The sequence below is a fragment of the Mytilus edulis genome, chromosome 1, assembly GCF_963676685.1.
Source record: "Mytilus edulis chromosome 1, xbMytEdul2.2, whole genome shotgun sequence".
NCBI classification, from domain to species: Eukaryota; Metazoa; Mollusca; class Bivalvia; order Mytilida; family Mytilidae; genus Mytilus; species Mytilus edulis.
In genome coordinates this window covers 76,705,976-76,732,359 of record NC_092344.1, presented here as the reverse complement: position 1 = coordinate 76,732,359, position 26,384 = coordinate 76,705,976, and the positions used below count along the sequence as shown (strand labels likewise).

Below are 26,384 nucleotides of genomic sequence, written 5' to 3'. Positions count from 1 at the left end.
ACCACACGACGACCTGGGCTCTCAAAAAAGAGCTTTCGCTGGCCGTGTGTTACATTTCCTCGTCAGTTTTAATCTAGCGGCGTACTACAGTACATGATATATAAGGCATGAAGATGTTATTGTTACAGATCAGCTAAGTTATCTTTAGTAAAGGATCCTACAAATTAATGTACAGTCACAGAAAATAATTATATTTATAAGTACGTTTGAGTCTAACTCGTTTAAACATCAACCCAACAATGTTAGATCTGTAAATTTGCTTTCGCAAATTATTTGTTCTTCCCTCGCCGGGATTCGAACCCATGCTACTGAGATATCGTTACACCAAATCGCCTGCACTGTAACCGGAGCGCTAGACCACACGACCACCTGGGCTTCATAAAAATAAAGCTTTCGGTGGCCGGGTGTTACCTTTCCACTTCAGTTGTAATCTAGCGTCGTACTACAGTACATAATATATAAGGCATGAAAATGGTTTTTTTTACAGATCAGCTAAATTATCTATAGTAAAGGATCTTACAAATTAATGTAAGATACAGTCACAGAAATAATTATGTATATAAATACGTCTGAACCAGTGACAACAGATTTATCCATCGGATCACCAGCATTGATGGTGATACCTGGCTGTGTACATTCTGTATATACAACTCGCCTAATCATCAACCCAGTAATGTTTGATCTGTAAATTTGCTTTCGCAAATATTTTGTTCTTCCTTCGCCAGGATTCGAACATACAAGTCTAAATTGAAAACTACGTTCAATGCTAAATACAGCACAAACAACATTTTCCAAAAGACCAAATAAGTGAAAAAGTAAATTTTAACAAAACGCATTTGACTAACAGGTCGAACAACTGATGTTCTTAAACCCTGCTGACTGCCATTGGCGATTGCCAAATGAATTGATCAAAAGATGTAATAAATGGACCTTAATATTAATTTAATACTAAACAAAAAAAACAATAAACTTGCGGCAAAAATAGTATGCCACAAACATGAGGTGCAATAATTTGTACACCATATTCGGATTTCGACAATTAATGTCTCTTCAGTGATTTTAGGAATCGAAACGGTATTTGGAATATCTCTATATATATACCATATGTTTGTATTTCTTGTTTATGAAAAGTTTTCATTTCACTCAGACTTTTGTTATGAATGGAGGTGTTATGAGTAAATAAAGTCGATTATATATCAATTTCCTATTGACACGTTCCCATTTTGCACAGTCATCTATGAAATCATCAATAGTAGTGTGCTCCAGACACAAACATAGATCAATGGTTTAGACTTTTATAACTTCATGATACCCGTCATGACTTGCTTGACCGATACGATATGTATGCGCTTAAATTCACAAGCGAATGTTTGTGCAATCTTGGCTCTTTCGATGCTGGAGTTGCTGTCCGATTTTGACATTTTGACTGAGTGTAAATTTGCATGACGTATGAGGAATGCATAGCGAAAGACGTCTGTTGCATATTTTGAGTTGATGTGATTCCTTAAAGGTATTTTACTAATTGAAGTATATCTTTTTTTATCAATTGGAAACTTATGTTGCTTCTTATTTAATTTACCGGATTTGTAATCACATAAGCAACACGACGGGTGCCACATGTGGAGTAGGATCTGCTTACCCTTCCGGAGCACCTGTGATCACCCCTAGTTTTTGGTGGGGTTCGTGTTGTTTATTCTTTAGTTTTCTATGTTGCGTCATGTGTACTATTGTTTTTCTGTTTGTCTTTTTCATTTTTAGCCATGGCGTTGTCTGTTTGTTTTAGATTTATGAGTTTGACTGTCCCTTTGGTATCTTTCGTCCCTCTTTTAATGAAGTTAACATCTTTCAGAGTAAATAAGAGAAGCTGATCTGTCGAAAATTATAATTTGTCTGTTAGGGTTTTGACAATAACATATGTTAATGTGCTCCCTGGGACCTTATGATGTGGTTTACTATATTTAATGACTTATAAGTAATGACATCAAAAAGAATATGGCATGTCTCATGTTGTGAACTAAATACTAATTAACATATCTGTGATATTGACGTTGAAAGTTATATAGGTTCGTTAAGTGTTATGTGACATTTATTTTTAAATGATAACATCAGATTAACTCTGGTAACCTATACATATTGGAACCGTTATAATATGTCTGTTTAAAATATAAAGGTAAGATATTGAAATCAAAAACACTATTGTTTTCCCACCAACTTTGAATGTCCGGAGACCGACAAGTATCGTCATTAGACCGAAACGTGATGTCTTAATACATTTGGCGAACGCATTTAGTAAGATTCTGTTAAATAAAACATTTATTTGCGATTGGTTGAGTTTAAAACAAATGATATTTTTAAAACTAATTAATTTCTTTTAATCACGAGTTGTTGTCACATTATACAACTCATGTATTAACAAAGCATTGGAAACTTCTTTAGGTTTGTATAATATGATGCCTTATATTTTTTGTCAAATCTGTTTACTTTACAAACAAAGTTGTATGCGGTTTGGTGGACACTAAACCAACATATGACAAAGTTGAAGAAAATGTAACATATATATTCAATGGTTTCATTATATATATTCTTCATTAGTTAAGTGTTGCTAATCAGCAATATCCTGATTGTTTTCTATGTTAGCACTATATTTTGATATTTGAATGTTTATAATTTATGTAATATAGTATCAAGTTTGTGATAACAGAACTACTAATGCCTGTTATATTATTTGTAGAAAAGAAATGAAAAAAATGGAATATTTATTATAGTAAAAAAAAGTTGTACGATTACTAATGTAGCATTTCTACACTAAAAACTAAATAAAATGAATTCAACAAATGTAAGTCACCGTACGGCCTTCAACAATGAAAAAAAAAACCATACCGAAAACTAACGGCCTGAATATAGATAAAAACGTTTGCACTATTTATGCCGACGACAATGCCTGCAATAGAAAAAACACATATTTGATCAATTTTATAAAAACAAAATCATACCTAAGATAATTAGATTTATTTAACAAATCATATACTTGTCGCTGTTACTCCAAAATTTTATGTATTCTCTTTATATATTCTGCTTAATTTTGTTAGAATTTTACAAGTCAAACGCTCACCATTTCATACTGTGGATTCATTCACAAATTTTGTATTGCATAAGCATAAGAATATTTTCATGTTCTAAAAATTAAAAAAAAAATACAAAAATAAATAACGTTTTACAAACGAAAAGCGATAATCAATATAGTTATCAACTTATTATGTTGACGAAACTTTTCAAATATACTGATAACAACAAGCTAACTTTGATTTACAAACACCATGACACTGAATGCCCATTTATACAGTTTGTTGTTTCGGCCTTAGTGTAGATACATTTTTCTTAATGGTATTTTTTAACAGCGTTCAAATTTTCAAGATTTCATTTCAATTTCATTGAATTTGAGTATTGCAAATATTTGGTAACGGTTGATAATGGAGAACTCAGCGGACAACAATTATTTTCTTTATTTAGAAAAAATAAATAAAGTAGCAGGCATAACAAATTTCATTTAATTTGTGAAATTAAATTACTCGTTTTTACATCAACATAATAAGCGAGTGATACATAATAAATGTTCAAAACAGTGTTTGTTATTTCAATACTTGAATTATTTTGAGAAAAAAATAAAATAATTGACCAAATATTGTGATAAGTTATGCGCAATGATTTTGTGTCATGAACATACCCATACTTATTTTGTCTTTTATTACATTTTGTATTTTAATGATAAATTGGTGAATATATAGGTTACATATTCAAACCAAAGGACTTGCCACCTCTTGAAGATCAATTTTAATATGTTTATTTCTCTTATTTGCCGGTTCATGTAAGCTAGGGTAATTATAACATTTTAAAAGATATGACAATGTGCAATGTTGTATAACAGTTGGAAAATATACTAAATATCAAAATTAAGAGACAAAACTGAGAATATTGACTATTATAACAAACAAATTGGAGGACAAAAAGATATGATTACACATGTATTAAAGTTTGTATGCTACTTTTATGTATCAATCAGTTGTGACCGATATCCAAAACCTATGCCACAATAATAAAAGCACAAGAATTACATGTACAATAGAACACATTTTTTTAAGTTAAAAAACAATAAATACTGATCACGATAATTTTACCTGTTTGAGACAGCTTCAGATTTGAAATATTTTAACAGCTGAAAAGTATATCGTCATTCTACATGACTCGTGTTGATTTCTAAACGTTTTTTTAAACGTGCATTTAAAAACATTTCCTTTAAGATTGAACTTTATACACAATTAGTTGGACGATTTTTATTCTTTTTTTTTTTGCTCTTTGTAACTAAAAATAAAATTGCTTCTTAGAATTGCAACAGAGTCATACGATTTGTAAAATTTATTTGCAAGTAATAAAAAGAAAAATATAGAAACTCGTAAGTTGCTTGTATAATTTGATATGACGCTTTTGAAAACATTACAGCAATATCTTTACCAAAAAAACAACGCAAATCATAAGAAACGCAAATGATTGACAAGAAAAAGAACCAACACAATTATGGCATGTTTTGGTAAAATTTTGGATATCGGTCACACAATATATTCATTCCACCAGAAAAAAAACAGACTGGTCGAATGAAAATGTAATATACTGTCAGGGCTAATAAATTTATCTTTATAGTAATATCATTTACAACTTTACATTTCTGAAAGGCTTTCGAATATAGGCCGTTAGGGTAATGAAGTTGATCTTCTATACATATGATTCAAAGTTATAGATTTGACATGTGTCATTCTTTACAAAAAAAGAGTAACTTCTCTAAATAAAATGAAAATGTATGTGCAAAATGTATTAGTTGTTATTGCTCTATATTGGCTATCACGTGTTTCTTTTTATTCTCATTCAATAATCGCTATATTTGAGTTGAGGCTGACATGTTACATATTTTTTAATACTACTGATTGATATATTCATACTAAAAATTGTTAAATTTATATGTCATTTTTTATTATAACTTAAATAGCCCAACTACAATACAAACTTTAGCCAAAACAGAAATGATTTTCTCTGATTTTGAAGATTATCCTCATCGTTCAGATTTTTTTTTTATGCGAACAAAACGTATATAAGTTGTGTTAAAAAGCTTGTTATTGATTACAGTCAGCTGGTTCATTAAGAGCTAGACCTTTATCCATATTTTCAAAAATTACTTAGTCCGTACATTTTGTGGCCTAATGGAACACTATGACTATTCTTTATGATGGCGATATATGATTTTTTTCAACATTTTGCATAAAAAAAACAGTCTTAAATCATCGTTTGAGTCTTAAAGTGTTACTTGTCCACTTTCAGATAAAAATGGAGATAGTTATATATATTATTTGATATCCATATTCAATCTCTTAAACAGCTACAATACGGGATTTGTACATTTCACTAGTTTATATCAGAAATATACTGTTCTGTCAACACACTCCTATGACATTTTATTAGTTTATTAATTAAGGTAGGCACCGGAAGTTGAAAGAACAAATTGATTGAAGTGTTGTGCCTCTATTATGAAGATGTTTATGTTTTATTTCAATTTCTACTGTACTTTGTATGTTTCAGTCATACTTTATTTGGAATACAAGGTGTCTCCCAAATTTCGTCTCAGCATTCTTATTGACACTCGATCAATATTAACTAATGTTAAATCGTTAATTTGACAATTGCCAAAGTCATAAGCTCGCATAAAACTTCAAATAAGATGTAATCTTGACACACACATCTTTCGAATGTGAAAAGGATCCACTTTTGATATTTTCATTATTATTGTCACGACGTTCAAATTAGTGACATTTCCAGTACCTGGACAATACCAGGATATCTTGTTTCTGGGTAGTTTTTAAATGAAGGATATCATTTTGACCTTTTATCTCGTATAGGATTTGCAACACGCTGACACCTACCTCTAACGGTGGTGGTGAATGCATTGGAGTTTTCCTTAATGGATATTTGCATATTCCAGGAATTTGCATGTACATATCCTCATCCGTTATCCTAACGAACTGTGCTTTTCTGCAGTGTAGTGTTGTCCACTGATAACCAAACAATGTTTTTAAAGTAAGATAATTGTATGCGTCCTTAAAGCTTCCCAAAATAATAATATTCTTCATGGGTAGTATCTTTTTTTTCCATATCTCTTTGGTCATTGGGGATTTTCCAAGTAGAAATTCGTGTCCTTTATTTCCTTTGTTCTGTATGTGTTAGCCAAACAAATCTCTCGTTTCGACTCAAGGAAGACGTTATCATAATCTATAGACTCATTACTAGGTTTACACATTTCTTCATTATCATTATCGATGGTTTCAGTGAATGCTTTCTGAAAAGCAACCAATACATTGGTGACTCCTGTCTATCTATTTGTTTAACAGGTATTTTAGTCCTTGTTTGTGAAGTTATATATTTAGTTCATTAGTTTTTTTGCATAAAATTGCTTAATGTTTGAAGAGTTGCTGTATGGACTTTAATTCCCATTGACGTTATGGCCCTTTCAAGAAACTTCCAATTTTCATGCTAAGGAAGGAACGTATCGAACGTTCTCTCTTACTGGACCAAAAATACACGCCAAAATGCGTAAACATGGAAAAAGTTTTGCATTCCATAATTATATTTTTTTCTAAATATAAATACGCCTAAATGAAGTTAATTGGTATGGCGTTTTTACCTACCTTGTTCAAATGATTTAACTTGCAGTAGAATTCTTGCTTTAAAATGTGTAAAGAAAACGTTTCAATGACCATGCAGTAGTCGGATCGGCTGACGTAAGAGCTAAATGGGTTTCTTTCTTGCTGTATCCACTTGCAGCGTTACGAATATAATAGGTCATCCTGGAACGAATAAAACCAATACTCGCTTAATATTTGCATTATCTATTAAAATTTGATTTCAAAAACGTTTTTTGCGAGAATTTGAATTGTGATAAGCCAGATTTTCTTCAAATAAAATATTTACATCTTCTTCATCTCGTTTTAATTTGTTTTTTAGTATTGACATAGTAGGTGAAGTGGCGGATCCAGTTGGAGCGAATTAGTATTGTGTTCTTTTCTTAGACTGATATATATACATTTTATTCAAGTTCTCATGCAAACAAGACCGGAAACGGAAGTAGATTTCTACGCAGATCCGGAAACTGGAAATTCAAAAACGCGACATACAAAGTGTTCAACGATTTTGAGTTCATTAGTACAATGAAAAATTTCGGGAAAATTTCCCGATTTTTTTTTGATTTTAGTGTATTGAATTTTCTACTGTAATAGGGGACTTCGTCCCCATATCAACATGATAAATCAAACAGATACAAGTATTATAAATTCCAAATAGTTCGACACAATTTTTGACATATTATTTGGATTGTTCAGCGTAATTAAATTATTGATATCGGGCCAAACTTTTAATGAATAAAAAGTAGCTGTAGGGTACATATAAATGAGATAGCAATCCACTTAGAAAAATAACCAAGACATCTAGATGTTTCAAAAATAGATTGACCCCAAGAAGGCAACTTCGAATTCAATAACTGACGGGTCTTTATACCAATAGATCTATATATACATATATGTTATTGCATGTCTTTCTATGATGTTTTGATGTTACACTTTTGTTTCAGGTAAGAGTGAAGTTTGGTACCTATTAAAACATTTAAACCCGCTGCATCTGTTTGCACCTGTCCTAAGTCAGGAACCTGATGTCAGTAGTTGTCGTGTGTTGATGTGGTTTATGAGTGTTTCTCGTTTATCGTTTTTTTTTTGTGTATAGATTAGACCATTGGTTTTTACAGTTTGAATGGTTTAACACTAGACTCATTTTGGGGCCCGTTATAGCGTGCTTTTCGGTGTGAGCTAAGGTTACGCCGTACTTTGGCCTATAATGGTTTACTTTTACAAATTGTGACTTGAACAGAGAGTTGTCTCATTGCCACTATAACGCATCTTCTTATATCTATATGTATGTTGTAAATACAATTATTGGCAATAATTTCAAATCTTCTCATTTCTATAAAGGTATGTTTTAAACACAAGAACTCTCCAAATAAATAATAAAAAAATAAGATATGACATATTACAACTTTTTGTGTTAAACTACCTTAAAGATCTCAACCCTTTTTAAACGTAATATATTAACAAACATGCATAACAGAAAATAAAATTAAGACCAGTACAGGAACAGCACTTTACTCTTATCTATTTAAGGTTCTGCAATAAACCATTTTTGGTGCTGACAATATCATGTTCTCTACCATTTTGTGCAAACTTTACTGTTTTAAATCATAATTGCCCGCAAAATATACAACTATATTAAAACCAATCTAATTAAAATATTGATCCCTGATTACGTTATACTACATATGGAAAAGACATGTTATAATCTATTTATCACATATTTAAGTTTTGCAGGAAAGAGAAAAAAAGTTCAATTTTAACAATTTAATGAAACAAAACAGCACCATCATTGTTCGCCATTGTCGTTAAGGACGCAATGACGTCTCATCATTTAGAATCAGGGCACACTATCAATCAAACTAATTAAAATATTGATCTCTGATTACGTTATACTACTGTCCTTCTGGTATCGTTCGTCCCTCTTTTGCATTAAGTATATATAAATGAACTTATTGGCGTTCTAACCGGTATTATCACGTTGATGTTCTATAGTTTGACGCTCTGGGGCAATATCGATACCAGCCCTCCAAATTAATACCTAGCCCCCGAATTTATCTTTCAGTAACTAGTCAATAAAAAACTATTTGTTAACAAGATGTCATCTGAGGCAACCAGACAATCAGAAGCGGTTTCTCCCAGTATCAAATGACGATGCAAGTAAATTCATACAAGAAATGCAACATTTGCTCATTGTTGAAGGCCGTACGGTGACTTATATTTGTTAATATCCGTGTCATGGAGAGATGTGTCATTTGCAATCATACCACATATTTGTTTTACTTTCCCGTATAATTTTTAAAATATGACGCCGAACTGAGAAAGTGATTATCATACAGGTTTTTTGTTTAAAATATTCAACATAATTTGAAAGATGCTTTTTTTGTCCAGCTTGAAAAATGTGATAAATAGATTAATACATGTTATTTTCCATATTGGCCGTGGTATCAGCCCACGACCCATATTAAACCCAGGGGGCTTGATATGGGATACATTATTTGCGACGTCACAATTGTGCAGAGACGTTATGAAGCTTCATTTCATCAAGCGTTAAACTGTCTAAGGGAGGAGGGAGAGGCCATTAGTAGAACGCTTAGCAGATAATCGGGATTTCCTCGAATTGATATTTTAAAATATCAGCCGCTCGACACAATGTGAAGCTTTTTAGCTCGTTCGCTGCATTCACTGGCCAAAAGGTTCACACTGTGGCGTGTGGCTGATATTTCACAATATCCAAATGTAGAAAATCTGATGATCTATACTCCTGTGTGTCCTTTGTATTAAATATACCTCAATGAAACACAGATAAGGGAAAACTCTGCAAGTAGAATATCTGATTTAACATTTTGAAATGTTCATCTGTTTTGACATAGTTGAACGACTTCAAACTAGAAAGTATGGCGTAATGGTCATTTCAACTTTTCAGCTGTCAACTTATCATTTCTCGGCAGTAAAATGTTTTCTTTCGAGCCATATCTTGTTTACATATCTGATACTTGCCCTAGTGCATTTCAATACTGCCTCTTCTTCGTAAACAAGGATAATCTCCTTACAAAAACATAGCTCTAACTCGATGTGTTAAAGAACGATTAAAATCACCACAATATAAGTTTAAGGTTTACACCAAGCATTGGTTGAACAATATGATATGTCTTTGTCTCACCTCATCGGCAGCATAACATTTGCGATCTTTTATATTTGAAAACCGTGTCAGTGCCTTTTACAGTTGACTTAACGGTTTCGGTAATGTTCATAGTTGAATGCCGCTCGTTGGACTATACGTGCTTACATTCACCTCATGTTTCAACTTTGGATGTTAGTTGTCTAATTTAAAATCGTATCACTTCTCTGTATTATTATAGTTTATAAGGTGATATCTTTTTTTATAGTTCATTTTCATTTAAAAACACAGCAAGAATATTTTAAAGGACAAACCCGTATAATCACGTTGAAGTACGATAATTTGACGCTGATGGACTATTGTGTGACGCTGAAGTAAGAGTTTTGACGCTTCATGACGATTGTTTGACGCTGAAATACGATTCGTACGCTACAATACGATTGTATAACCATGAAGTACCATTGTTTGATACTAAAGTACGGCTGTAATTCTATTTTATTAAACAACGATGTATGATATTCTCTTCAATTATTTTCTTGTTCATATATCGTTGAAGAAATAAATTTGTAGCAATTCTTATTATTTTAAGTTTAGTATTCTTCCCTACTAAGTATGCAGAAGAATGAAATAATACGAACAAGCATTTATCAGTAAACTTTTGCTGAGAACATGAATAATATAAAATGTATTCTTGTTGATAAAATGTTCCAAACACCGTTTAAAAAGGTGTACATTATAAGGTGAATTAAACTATAGTAATAGCAGGATACTTACAGATGACATCAAAATCTTCAACAGCGAGGAGAGTTCTAATCAAATGATCCAAAACATAGGTCATCAACCAAAACAAGAAGTTCAGGTTACCAATAGCGTCTGTTGCGGACTGTGCAAGCAAATGAGTCAAATGAAGTCAGATGGTCAAAAGGGATCAAACTTGTCGGTGATGCATTCAGAAGTGCGTTCAAAATCTATGATGTACGATGAGCACGCGGATTTCTAACCCTTTTAAAATGTCAGATGATGTGATCGCTTTATCTTCATCTTCACAATAAACATGATAAATATAATGTTTTTTCAGCACAAAACACATCTTTGACACTATTGCTTTAATATCTCTCATTTAAGAATAGGAAGGCACTTCATAACTTTGAATCTCACCTATATCTATCACATTAACGTTCTTCAAAAAATAATGGGTTTCGAGAAATCACAAATCTGTCTCATCTCTCCTCCGGTAATAGCATAACACATGTTGATGAAAAACTCTACCATTGTGATGACAGACTTCGAACAATCACACACACCTATAAAGAACGTTTAATAGCGATGAGGTTTATTCAAACAGCGTTGTCCATTAAATTGAATTCACAAAATATTTAAAGCCTACTACAAAATCTACAATCATAATTTTTTTTTTTTTGTGGTGATTGCAAAACTATTCATTGTTCTACGCTTTGCAACTATATCCTGAAATTAAATGCTTAATTGAAAGTGCAAAGACATTCATTTATTTTACAAACATTCACTACAAACAGGGAATCGTAGATACACATTTGTTATTTAAGGTCATGATAACAGTTTACATTGTAAAGAACTGCATTAAATCAAGTATCAAATATATCAAAGATGATAACACCAACATGCTTGAAAACAGACCAAACAGACATGATTGGTAAAAATGTCAAAAAAGCAACTCCAAATAATAGCAGACAAGCAACTCAATGACAAATAAACGAAAACAAATCAATAGATAAACATTATTATACAAATGACAACATAGAATTCTAAAAGCTGAGAAACTTGAAACTTCGCCACAAAGGGTTGTGATTTCGAAAAGTGTTATTTGTATCATTATGTCTTTAAATCTTTGACTATGCCAAGTTTTATGCTATAAAAATTTTCATACAATTCGTATCAGCTGGATAAAAAAGAATCCCACAATATGAAATTTTGATAATTTGCAAAAATCTAAATCTTAAATTTTAAATGATTTAAATAAATGCAGAATGATGTTTTGTGACTTATTAATAAACCACATTTATCGTCTTTTCCACTGCATAATTCATCCGCTCAGTCGCTTAATAATTCTTCTTTCATGGCTTTGAGACGAGAGCAGACATTATCAGCGACGCCACAATGTTTGAAGAAACGTTATCAAGCTTGCTTTCGTCAAACGTAAAACTGTCTGAGGGAGGCGGGAAAAGACCAATAACAGAACGATGAACAGATAATCTGGTTTTCTTCGTAAAGGTATCGTACAATATCAGCAGGTCGACACAATGATTATCTTTTAGCTTGTTTGCTGGGCTCACTCGCCAAAAAGGTTCACATCGTGGCTCGCGGCTAATATTTTACGATATCAATATGTAGAAAACCCGATAATCTATACTTCTGTGCGTCTTTTGCATTTAATATAACTCAATGCATATCAGAAAAGGGAAAACTCTGCATGTCAACAGTGTATGTTCTTCGTAAACAAAAATAATTTCCTTACAAAAAACACTGCTCCAACATATAGCTAGAAGAACGAGTAAAATCAACACTATGTTAATTCAAGGCCTTCTCTGAGAATTGGTTCAACAATATAATGTGTCTTTATCTCGACTCATAGGTGACATATTATTTGCGGTGTTATATATTTGAAACCACATATCTGTGCCTTTTACAATTAACTGTACGGTATTGGTTATTTACATAATTGAAGGCCGCTCTCTTGTTGTTAATTGCTTACATCCACTTCATTTGAACTTTAGTTGTTAGTTGTCTCATTTTCAATCAAACCACTTATTTTTATTTTTATAGTTTATTAGATGATACCTTGTTTTATATTTAATCTTAATTCACTTTATCTAAAAACAGAGCGAGTACATTTGAAAAGACAAAACTATATTTATAAAAATATACATGTCTGGACCGCTATGGTCGTTCAAACCGTTATTATCACGCTGAATGACGATACTTTGACGCTGAAATACGATTGTATGACGCTGATCTCCTATTTTGTGACGCTTGAGTAAGTGTTTGACGCTGATCTCCTATTGTGTGATGCTTGAGTAAGTGTTTGACGCTTAAGGACGATTGTTTGACGCTGAAGTTAGATTATTTGACGCTAAAATGCGGTTGTATGATGCTGATGTACTGTTGTGTGACGCTTAAGTAAGAGTGGATGACGCTAAAGGACGATTTTTTGACGCTGAAGAACGATTGTTTGACGCTGAAATATGATTGTGTGACACTGAAGTACGATTGTAATGCCATCTTAATAAACAACGATGTATTATAATATTTTCAATATTTTCTATGCTTCCTTGTCGCCGAAGAAGTATTTTTTTATTTAAAGTTAATTAATCTTCGTCAGTTTGCAAGAGAATGAAAAAGGCACATCTATCATTAATCAGTAAACTTTTACTGAGAACATGCATAATGTCAAAGGTATTCTTGTATATCAAATATTTTAAACACCGTTTAAAGAGGTGTACATTATCGAATGAATTAAACTATGCTATTAACAGGATACTTACAGAAAACATCGGCATGGTTAATCGGATAGGAGAGTTATAACGCAATGGTTTAAAGTATAGCACATCACCCAAAAGAAGAACTTCTGGTTCAAAATTGATGCAGTTGCTTACCATGCAGGCAAATGAGTAACAAACGGTTAAATGATCCCAAACTTGACACTTTCTCTGAAGGGATCAAAGCAAATTGGTGATACATTCAGAAGCACGTTCAATATCTATGAAGTGCAATGAGCAAACCTTTCTAACCCTTTTAAATCACCACGGGATGTGGAGGCTTTATCTTCATCTTCACAACAAATGTGATGTTGTTCTAGTAAAATAAATTTTAAACAGTATTATGAATCTCACATACATCCATCACATACACATTATCCTCAAAAGTTAGAATTTTAGAAATCACAAATCCGTCGCATCTCTCCTCCGATAATGACATAACACATGTCAATGAAACTCTACCATTTTAATGACAGACTTCTAAACTTCAAACACACCTATAAACAAAAAATAATAGTGATAATTTATATTGAAACAGCGGTGTAAATCAGATTGAATTTCAAAAAATATTTTAAGCGTACTACAAAGTCTGCTATCAGAATCATTGAAATTTGTTGGGATTGCAAAACTATTGATTTTTATTACGCTGCGCCATTCGATTCTTAAATTGAACGATCAATAGAAAGTAAGAATATATCCTCTCATAACACAGAGCGCTGCTGTCACTGGCAAAAAAAATTCACTCGCGGCTGATATTTTTCATAATCATATAATTAGACTAAATAACATACGATTTTTACTGTATGATAATAACACAAAATTAACGTTAATTCCATATTTAACATTATAATTAGTGCTTAGTGGGCTAATATGAAAAGTTTATTACATGCTTCGAATATTATCACATGCTTTCCGTAACGTTATCGTATGCCATTCCGGTGATACTTGGCAAATTCCGGGAAATACACATCAATCATTATGGTACTTTTCAATGAAAAAAATTAAAAAGTAGGGAACCAAAATAACTATTTGGATACGGGAAAGTATATTGAGTAAAATTCAACAAAAAAAAAACAACTAACAAACGAAATAACTAACAAATGATAAAATAAACACATTTTAAAATATTCCCAACATATTTAAGAGCTACTTTTTAAAAATGATGACTTTTTCAAATAGAGTTCATTATGTTTATTGTTGAATTTTTTTTTAATATAGGAATATGAGAATAGAGCATACTGTTGTTATCATCTCTTTTGTGGCATTTAATATATTTAATTTTGGGTGTACTACCTTTGGGGTCCGAAGTCTGTAAACTTTTCATTCTTTGAACTTATATTTGAGAACCACCTAAAAGGATTTATATATTAAATTAATCTGTCATTTTTCTCCATTTTTGAATCATATGATAAAAAGATCATTGCACATCATTTTTCATATCGCATGTCACACCTCCGTCAATAAAAGCCCTCGAGCCAAGCGACATGCGATATGAAAAATGCCATACAATAATCTGATAATATAAATGCTAAGAAAACAAGATAATTAATACTTTTGTGCGTCTTTTACATTAAATATATCTCAATGAATTTTACAAACGAGAAAAAACTGACAAAACAAATCAAAAGAAAAACAACAGTAAACAAACAATTACAAAGAAATGTAACGACAAAGAAATTTAAAACCCACCAAATAAAGGGTTGTGATCGGACGTCATCCGGGAGGGTTATTTGTATAAGTATGTCTTTTAATCTTTGACTATGCCCAGTTTTATGCTATCATTAGTATTCATTGGATATAATTGGTAAAAGCTGGATAAAAAAAAAGATTCTTATTGTATGACATTTGGTTAATTTGTAAAGTTCGGCTGTTCACTTTGGTTGAGTTGTTTTCTCTTTGGCATATTCGCCGTTTCCTTTCTCAATTGTATTCTGTATTTTCAATTTTAAATAAATACTAGTAGAGGATGATCTCAAGTCACTTAATTTACATTATTTATCGTCCCTTCCTACGCCTATACAACCTTACTCAGTCCCTGTATTATTCACATATCTTTGAGACCAAATTATCAGTGACGTCACAATGTCTGAAGAGAATTTATCAGCGACGTCAAAATGTGTCAGAAGACATTTGTTGTAAAATACTTTTACATTCTTTTATTATAGACATTTTCGTTTAATTGGTAAACGTCTTAACGTCGTTTACCGCGGTAATTACGTAACTGTATATTCGACGTCGCTACTTAGCGACGTTATTGTATTCCTACATGTAGTTTAGATAAAGATTTCGTTCTATGAAGACGTTCTTCATCATTTCTTTAGATTTTCTGTTAAAACATTATCAAACATGCTTTCTTCAAGCGTCAAACTGTCTTAGAAAGATAAAATAGGTCAGTTATTCCACGATTTATAGATCTTTCTTCGTATAAATATCGTACAAAAATCAGCCTCTCGACAAAAACTGAATTTTTTTAATTTATTTTCTGCGCTCACTCGTCAAACCGTTTCACATTGTGGCTCGAGGCTAATATTTTACGAAATCAATATGTAGAAAACCCAATAATCTCTACCTCAGTGCGTCCTTTGCATTTAATATTGTTATGTGTATGGAGAGTTGTCTCATTGGCACTCATACCACATGTTCCTATATCCATAAATGAACTTCAGATGCTTCTCATTTTGATATATTTCTCAATCTTGACATAGATAGGCGACTTCAAACCAAAACATATGAAATAATCGTCTTTTCCGCTTTCAAATTGTCAACTTACCATTTCTCCGCAGTAATGTATTTTCTTCCAAGTCGTATCTTGTTTATTTATCTGAATGAAAACTTGCTCTCTTGTTTATAAGTCTGAATTAATACTTGCTCTCTTGTTTATATATCTGAATTAATACTTGCTCTCGTGTCGGTTCTTCATAAACATTGACAATCTCCTTGCAAAACACTGCTTCAACACAGTAATGATGAAGAAAGATTAGAATAAATTGTCTGTACGTTTTAAGTCGTCAATGAGAATTACGACATATTATTTGCGATATCATATCTCTGCAAACCAAGTTTGGGGTTTGGGTCTTTGACAGCTGACTATACGGTATTGGTGTCGTAAATTTAATACATCAACTTCACTTGAACTTTGGTTGTTAGTTGTCTCATTTTAAAATCATACCACTTCTCAGTGTCTTCATAGTTTATAAGGTGATATCTTGTAATACATTTTATCTAAATTTGCCATATCTATAAAAAAAAAAAAAAAAAAAAAAAAAAAAAAAAAAAAAAAACAACAACAACAAGAAAATGTGAAAAGAACAAACAAAACTGAATGTGTCTGCTGTTTCTAATCTCACAAATAAACTGAGGATTCATTTATTTCCGTGGGCATTACTTTTCTTTGATTGAGCAAAACTTGCATTTTTATGGATATATGATTTCGTGGTTTTGTTTATTCAGCATATAAAGCCTGCAGAAAATTCGTATTTCGTTGACATCAAACAAATAATAATGATTCCTAAGTTATTGATTAAGAAAAAAATTTACAAAGTCTTTTTTTATACCACTATTTTTCATTGATTCATTTTATGAATATTCAATACACAATATAGCTTTCTTTGTTAGACTGCTGTAACAATGTATTGTTTAAAACTGTCTTAATACTTTTAGGCGGTAATTGAAAACATATATGAATCTAAATCGCTATGGGCGTTCTAACCGTTATTATCACGTTAATGTACTATAGTTTGGCGCTGATGTACGTATCTTTGGCGCTTAATAACTAATGTTTGACGCTTTAGTACGATTGTTAGACGTTGAAATACGGTTGTAACACGATGAAGTACTATTGTTTGACAATTAATTTAAGTTGTATCGCTATTATGTTGAAAAGTGATAAATGAGTAGGTTCAGTAAGACCCCTTTTTGGCCCCAAAATATAGCAGTTTTACCAAATTTTGAAAATGTAATCGTTAAGCTGTTTATTGGAAAGTAGAATGATTCTGCTACATAGAAATGGGCTTTTTTGACAATACAATGTACATATATCGGGTACTAGCATCATTAAGTCATGCTAAATTACTGAAATTTTCACAAATTTAGCATTTTAGTTAAATTTTAGACGGTTTCCGTCTTAAATGAAAGTGTCCGCATTCGTGTTCATTCATAATATTGAAATATAAGTTGTGTTTAATGATAATACATAATATATATAAAGGTTGTGGATGAACACGGATGCGGCCACTTTCATTTTTTACAAAAACCATCTGAAAAATGACGATTTTTGGCATATTCGATAGATTTTTCATATTTAAACTTGAATTATAGCGTTTTTATTGACTTAATCAGTTAAAATCTTTCACAGAAACTAATTGAATCAATTGAAATAGACACTCAAGTGTTTAAAAAGTGTCTAAAATATATCTTTAGATGAACTTGAAAATTGAGGCCAAAATCGGGCCTTATCGGACCTACTCCTTTTATTATTCTCAAAGTTTTCAATAATCAAATGGTAAAATCAAAGCTCAAACAAATCAAACGAATTGATAACGTCTTTCAATTTCCTGACTTGAAACAGACATTTTCTTTTGTAGAAAATTGTGGATTAAACCTGGTTTCATAGCTAGCAAAATCCTCACTTGCATGACAGTCGCATCCGATTTCATTACATTGACAACGATATGTAAACAAAACAAACAGAAATAATAGGTTAAATATGTAAAAAACTTTTTTTTAAAAGCAAATAAGCAACTGAATGGCAAAAAAACGAAAACAAATCAATAGACAAAACAACAGCCTGAGTTTACAAATAATAAAATAGCACTTGAACGACTGAGAAACTTGAATTCCTCTAAAAAGGGTTGTGATCGAAGGTTCTCCAAAAGGGTTATTTGTATAATCATGTAGTTTAATCTTTGAAAATGCCCAGTTATATGTTATCACAAGTTTCAAACAATTCGTATCAGTTGGATAAAAATACAGTAACTCATAATATGAAATTTTAATAATTTGCAAAGTTCTCTATTTTCATTATAAACAAATGTGGGTATATGTCAAGTCACTTTATAAACCACATTTATCAAACAATTTGTACTGATATGTACGTTTTTGCATGGTCAATAATATCCGGAAGTCAAGGTTGGTTATTTGCCTCCGGGGCAAATATTAATATCAGTCCTCGAAATCCATATTCATCCCTCGAATATGACTTCAGATAACCTGCCAATGAAACCCTATATGTTAACAAGATGTCATCTAAAGCAGCCAGACAATCAGGAGCGGTTTGAAAAAATATGACGCCACAATGAAAAAGTTATTGTTTTATGACAAAACTGTGTTTGCTCACTGTTATACTGGGTTTTCTAATTTTTGTTGAAAATATTCCACATAATTTGATAGATGCTTTTTTATTTATTCAGCTTGAAATATGTGATAAACAGATTATTACATGTCATTTTCCATATTGGCCGAGGTATCATCCCATGAACCATATTCAGCCCTCGGGGCTTGATATGTGATACGTTATCAGCGACGTCACAGTGTATGCAGAGACGTTATCAAGCTTGTTTTGATCAAGCGCTAAACTGTCTAAGGGAGGAGGAAGAGGCTTATTAGATACTGTAAAATATCAGCCGCTCGACACAATGTGAAGCTTTTTATCTCGTTTGATGCACTCACTGGCCAAAAACGTTCACATTGTGGCAGGTGGCTGATATTTTACAATATCGAAATGTAGAAAATCGGATGATCTATACTTCGGTGCGTCCTTTACATTAAATACACCTCAGTGAAATTCAGATTAGGGAAAACTCTGCAAGTAGAAGATCTGATATCGATTCACATTTTGAAATGTACTTCTGTTTTGACGTAGTTGGACGACTTTAAACTAGACATTTTAGCAAAATGGTCGTTTCAACTTTTCCGTTGGCAACTTATCATTTCTCGGCAGTAAAATATTTTTTTTCAAGTCGTATCTTGCTTACATGTCTGAATTTATACCTGCCCTCGTTTGTGTCAATACTGTCTCTTCTTCGTAAACAACGATAATCTCCTTACAAAAACTCTGCTCCAACTCAGTAATAATAAAGAACGATTCAAATCAACACAATTTATGTTTAAGGTTTACACCGAGAATTGGTTGAACAATATAATGTGTCTTTGTTTCAACTCATACGCGGCAAATTTTTCGCGAAAACCGTCTTTGTGCCTTTTACATTTGACTGTATGGTATTGGAGATTTTCATAGTTGAAATCCACTAGTTGGTCGATTATAATTGCTTACATTTATTTCATATGAACTTTGGTCGTTGGTTGTCTTATTTTCAATCGTATCACTTCTCTGTATTATTATAGTTTATTAGGGGATATCTTTTTTAGTATAGTTGATCTTAATTTGCTTTATCTAAAAAACACAACAAGAATATCTAAAAAGACCAACCCGTATTTATGAATATATATTACTCTGGACAGCTAAGATCGTTCTGACGGCTATTATCACAATGAAGTACGATAATTTGACGCTGATAGACTATTGTGTGACGCTGAAGTAATGTTTTGACGCTTAAGGACGATTGTTTGACGCTAAATATGATTGTGTACGCTGAAATACGATTGTATAACCATGAAGTACTATTGTTTGATATTAAAGTACGGTTGTAATTCTATTTTATTAAACAACGATGTATGATATTATCTTCAATATTTTTTTATGTTCATATATTTAGATGAAGAAATAAATTTGAAGCATATCTTATGATTTTAAGTAAATTAATCTTCGTCAGTATGCAGAGGAATGTAATAATACGACCTAGCATTTATCAGTAAACTTTATTGAGAACATGCATCATATCAAATGTACTCTTGTTGATCAAATGTTCCAAACATGGTTTAAAGAGGTGTACATTATAAGATGAATTAAACTAAAGTATTAGCAGAATACTTACAGATGACATCAAAGTTGCTCGGCTAGGAAAGTTCTAAACTAATGGTCCAAAACAAAGGCCATCAACCATGAATTTCAAGTTACCAAAAGTGGCTATTGCGGACTGTGCAAGCAAATGAGTCAAGTGAAGTCAGATGGTCAAAAGGGATCAAAGCTGGTCGGTCATGCATTCAGAAGCATGTTCAAAATCTATGATGTACGATCAACATGCGAATTTTTAGCCCTTTTGTAAAGCCAGATAATGTGGACGCTTTATCTTCGTCTTCACGACAAATATAATGTTTTTTCAGCACAAAACATATTTTTAACACTATTGCTTTAATATCTCTAATTTAAGAACAGAAAGGCACTGCAAAACTTTGAATCTCACCTGTATCTATCACATCAACGTTCTTAAAAAAACTATGGGTTTTTAGAAATCTCAAATCTGTCTCATCTCTCCTCCGGTAATGACATAACACATGTTGACGAAACTCTTCCATTGTAATGACAGACTTCGAAACTTCACACACACCTATAAAGCGGTTAATAGCGATGAATTATATTCAAACAGCGTTGTCAATCAAATTGAATTCAAAAAATATTTTAAAGCCTTCTACACAATCTACAATCATAATTATGATTCTTAGTGGTGATTCGTTGTTCTACGCTTTGCAATTCTATTCTGAAATTTTAGGCTCAATCGAAAGTTTGAATAGTAGATACACATTTGTAACATAAGTGCATGAAATAAGTTTCCATTGTAAACAACTGCATTAAATCAAGTATCAAAGATGAAATCATCAAAATGCTTGACATTTTGCTCGATAGCATAATTATTGTCTTAGTAGAAATAAATTTCTACCGATAGTTACTGGTCCTTTGAATATTTATGGTCCATCTCGATTAATGGACTCGTTATTGTGATCATATGAAGCAGTTCTAACAATATATACCACAGACAACGAAAAAGCATCTTGCAAAAGGAAGACAACAGGCATTAAAAGGACATCCAAACTCAAATGCAGTATGCAAAGGAATGAAATAGAAAGATCTAGCATTCAACATTGGACTTTTACTGAGAACAAATGCTAAATGTCTCGAAAACCATTTTTACATTAGACTTCTTAACTTTATACACACCTATACAGAACAATTAATAGTGAAAAGGTATATTGAAACAGCGGTATAAATCAGATTGAATTCAAAAAAAATATTTAAACCCTATAACAAAGTCACCAAAAAAGGAGTTGTCATCAGAGGTGTTCCGGAAGGGTTATTTGTATAGTTTTTTCTTTTAATCTTTGACTATGTCAAGCTTTATGTTATCATAAATTTCATACAATTCGTATCAACTGGATAAAAAAAGTATCTCAAAACATGAAATTTTGATAAAAGGCAAAAATCTATATCTTAACTTTTAAATATTTCAAGTAAATGAAGGGTGATGATTTGTCACTTAATAAACAACATTTATCGTCTTTTCCTATGCATATTTCATCCTTCTCCGTCGCTCAATAATCCTTATGTCACAGTTTTGACACGAGTGCAGGCATTTTTAGCGACGTAACATTTTTTTTAAGACTAAATCAGCGACGTCACAATGTTTGGAGAATGTTATCAAGGTTGCTTTCGCCAAGCCTAAAAAATATCTGAGGAATGGAAAAAGACCAGTAGTAGAACAGTAAACAGATAGTCTGGTTTCTTTGTAAAGGTATCGTAAAGTATCAGCCGACACAATGTAAATCTTTTTAGATGCGCTCACTCGCCAAAGTGGCTCGCGGCTGTTACGATATCAATATGTAGAAAACCCGATAATCTATACTTCTGGTGCGTCTTTTGCATTGAATATAACTTCAATGCACTTCAGATTAGGCAAAACTCTGCATGTCAACATTATCGGTTTTTCGTAAACAAGAATAATCTCCTTTTAAAAAACACTGCCCCAACACATAGTTAAAAGAACGAGTAAAATCAACATTATGTAAATTCTATCTCTTCTCCGAAAATTGGTTGAACAATATGATTTGTCCTTATCTCGAATCATAGGCAACATATTTTTGCGGAGTTATATATTTGAAAACCATGTCGGTGTCTTTTACAACTACATATTGGTGATTATTATAGTTGAAGGCCGCTCTCTGGTTGTTTATTGCTTACATCCACTTCATTTGACCTTTAGTTGTTAGTTGTCTCATTTTCAATCAAACCACTTATTTTTATTTTTATAGTTTATTAGATGATACCTTGTTTTATATTTAATCTTAATTTACTTTATCTAAAAACAGAGCGAGTACATTTGAAAAGACAAAACTAAATGTCTGGACCGCTATGGTCGTTCTTACCGTTATTATCACGTTAAATGACGATAGTTAGACGATGGAGTACGATTATTTGACGCTGAAATACGATTTTATGACGCTGATCTACTATTGTGTGACGCTTGAGTAGTGTTTGACGCTTAAGGACGATTGTTTGACGCTGAAGTAAGAATATTTGACGCTAAAATACAATTGTATGATGCTGATGTACTGTTGTGTGACGCTTAAGTAAGAGTGATCGACGCTAAATGACGATTTTTGACGCTGAAGTACGATTGTTTGACGCTGAAATATGATTGTGTGACGCTGAAGTGCGATTGTAATGCCATCTTATTAAACAAAGATGTATTATGATATTTCAATATTTTCTATGTTCCCTTGTCGCTGAAGAAGTATTTTTTTTATTTAAAGTTAATTAATCTTCGTCAGTTTGCAGGAGAATGAAATAGGATCATCTAGCATTAATCAATAAACTTTCACTGAGAACATGCATAATGTAAAAGGTATTCTTGTATTTCAAAATACCGTTTAAAGAGGTGTATATTATCAAATGAATTAAACTATGCTATTAACAGGATACTTACAGAAAACATCGGCATAGCTAAACGGCTAAGTGAGATATAATGCAATGATCCAAAGTATAGCACATCACCTAAAAAAGAATTTCTGGTTAAAAAAACTGATGCAAGTGCTTACCATGCAGGCAAATGAGTGACAAACGGTTAGATGATCCCAAACTGGACACTTTATCTAAAGGGATCAAAGCAAATTGGTGATACATTCAGAAGCACGTTCCATATCTATGACGTGCAATGAGCAAACGGATTGTTAACCCTTTTAAATCACCACTGGATGGGGATGTTTTATTTTCATCTTCACGACAAATTTAATGTTGTTCTAGTAAAATAAATCTTTAACAGTATTATGAATCTCACATACATCCATCACATACACATTATCCTCAAAAGTCAGCATTTTTAGAAATCACATATCCGTCTCATCTCTCCTCCGGTAATGACATAACACATGTTGATGAAACTCTACCATTTTTATGACAGACTTCTAAACTGCATACACACCTGTAAACAACAATTTATAGTGATGAGGTATATTAAAACAGCGGTGTAAATCAGATTGAATTTCAAAAAATATTTTAAGCGTACTACAAAGTCTGCTATCATAATCATTGAAATTTGTTGGGATTGCACAACTATTGATTTTTTTTCTACGCTGCGCCATTCTATTAATAAATTGAACGATCAATAGTAAATTAGAATACACCCTCTCATAACACAGAGCGCTGCTGTCACTGGCCAAAAAAGTTCACCCGCGGCTGATGTTTTTCATAATCATATACTTAGACTAAATAACATATGATTTTTACCGTATGATAATAGCATAAAATTAACGTTGATTCCATTTTTTTTTTTTTAATTGGTGCTTAATGGGCTGATATGAAAAGTTTATCACCTGCTTCGAATATTATCACATGCCTTTCCGTAACGTTATCGCATGTCATTCCGGTGATACTCGGTAAATTCCGGAAAATACAAATCAATCACTAAGGTAATTTTCAATGAAAAACATTAAAAAGTAGGGAACCAAAAACAACTATTTGGATACGGGAAAGTATTTTGAGTAAAATTCAATAAATAAACAAACAAACGAACTAACAAATGATAAAAAAAGACGCATTTTAAAATATTTTTAACATATTTAAGATAGCTACTTTTTAAAAATGATGACTTTTTCAAACAGTGTTCATCATGTTTATTGTTGAATATTTTTTTAATATAGGAATATGAGAATAGATCATACTGCTATTTTCAACGCTTTTTTGGTATTTAAGGGGGTAGACCTTGGTTCAGGGAGATAACTCTTTAAATCAGTCTAGCGTTTGTAAAAGTCAAGTTCATCAATGTATTTTAAGCATTTACCTGAAACAGATTGAAAATAATCTATGTAACCTAGAAGCTTAGAATATGTTTTTGAAAATGGTTGACACAAACGTACTGATGATTTTAAGAGTTATTTCCCTTAACCTAGGTCTACCTCCTTAATATATTTATTTTTTACCTTTTTGCGGCTCTTGGGCTGACATTGAATCTAGGGCTGATAATACATACGATATGAAAAATGCCATGCAATAATCTGATAATATTAATATTAATGTTAAGAAAACAAGATAATTCATACTTTTGTGCGTCTTATATATTAAATATATCTCAATGAATTTTACAAACGAGAAAAAAACTGACAAAACAAATCAAAAGACAAACAATAGTAAACTAACAATTACATAGAAATGTAACGATAAAGAAATTTAAAACCCACCAAAAAAGGGTTGTGATTGCAGGTGATCCGGAAGGGTTATTTGTATAATTATGTTTTTGAATCTTTGACTATGCCGTGTTGTTTGTTATCATTAGTATTCGTTGAATACAATTGGTAAAAGCATGATAAAAAAAAAGATTCTTATTGTATGACATTTTGTTAATTTGCAAAGTTCGGCTGTTGTCTGCACTTTGGTCAAGTTGTTTTCTCTTTGGCATATTCGCCGTTTCCTTTGTCAATTTTATTCTCTATTTTTACTTTTAAATAAATACTAGTAGTGAATGATCTCAAGCTACTTAATCAACATTATGTATCGTCCCTTCCTACGCCAATACAACCCTACTCAGTCCCTGTCTAATTCACATATCTTTGAGATGATGACAACATTATCAGCGACGTCACAATCTTAAAGGAGAAGGTATCAGCGACGCCACATTGTGTCAGGAGACATTATCAAGCATGCTTTCTTGAAGCGTCAAAATGTCTTAGAAAGATAAAATAGGCCAGTTATATCTTCCTATATCTATAGATGAACTTCAGATGAGAAGAAACTCTGAAATAAATAGATCTGCTTCTCATTTTGATATATTTCTCAATCTTGACATTGATGGGCGACTTTAAACTAAAACATAAGAAATAATCGTCTTTTCAGCTTTCCAATTGTCAACTTACCATTTCTCCGCAGTAATGTATTTCTTTCAAGTCGTATCTTGTTTACATAACTGAATGAATACTTGCTCTCTATTTTACAAATCTGAATTAATACTTGCTCTCGTGTCGGTTCTTCAAAAACATTGACAACATCCTTGCAAAACCCTGCTTCAACATAGTAAGGATGAAAAACGATTAAAATAAACACTCTGTAAGTTTTAAGTCTACAATGAGAATAACGACATATTACTTGCGATCTCATATTTCTGCAAACCATGTTTGTGTCTTTTACAGCAGACTATACGGTATTGGTTTTTTCATAGTTGAAGGTCGCTAGTTTGTCGTAAATTTAATTCATCCACTTCTAATCTCACAAATATACTGAGGATTCATTTAATTTCGTGTGCATCACTTTTAATCGCTTCTTTGATTGAGCGAAACTTGCATTTTTATGGATATTTGATTTCGTGGTTTTGTTTATTCAGCATAAAAAGCCTGCAGAAAATTCGTATTTCGTTGACATCAAACGAACAATAATGATTCCTAAGTTATTGATTAAGAAAAAAACATATCAAATATAAATTTACAAAGTCTTTTTTTATACCACCATTTTTCATTGATACATTTTCCGAATATTCAATACACAATATAGCTTTCTTTGTTAGACTGCTGTAACAATGTATTGTTTAAAACTGTCTTAATACTTTTAGGCTGTAATTGAAAACATATATGAATCTAAATCGCTATGGGCGTTCTAACCGTTATTATCACGTTAATGTACTATAGTTTGGCGCTGATGTACGTTTGTTTGGCGCT

The 26,384-nt window shown here is 31.9% G+C and overlaps 2 long non-coding RNA genes across 2 annotated transcripts; both read right to left on the bottom strand.

Moving 5' to 3' along the window:
- Positions 1-2,416: 2,416 nt before the first annotated feature.
- On the bottom strand, positions 2,417-11,135 carry LOC139490393 (uncharacterized). The gene is made up of 3 exons (XR_011656314.1): positions 10,612-11,135; positions 6,729-6,887; positions 2,417-6,379 (listed from the first exon to the last, which is right to left on the bottom strand). It is a non-coding gene; the product is annotated as an uncharacterized lncRNA (long non-coding RNA).
- A 7,572-nt stretch (positions 11,136-18,707) lies between these two features.
- LOC139490385 (uncharacterized) lies at positions 18,708-23,657 on the bottom strand. Its single transcript, XR_011656308.1, has 3 exons — positions 23,523-23,657; positions 23,168-23,235; positions 18,708-20,797 (listed from the first exon to the last, which is right to left on the bottom strand). It is a non-coding gene; the product is annotated as an uncharacterized lncRNA (long non-coding RNA).
- Positions 23,658-26,384: the final 2,727 nt, after the last annotated feature.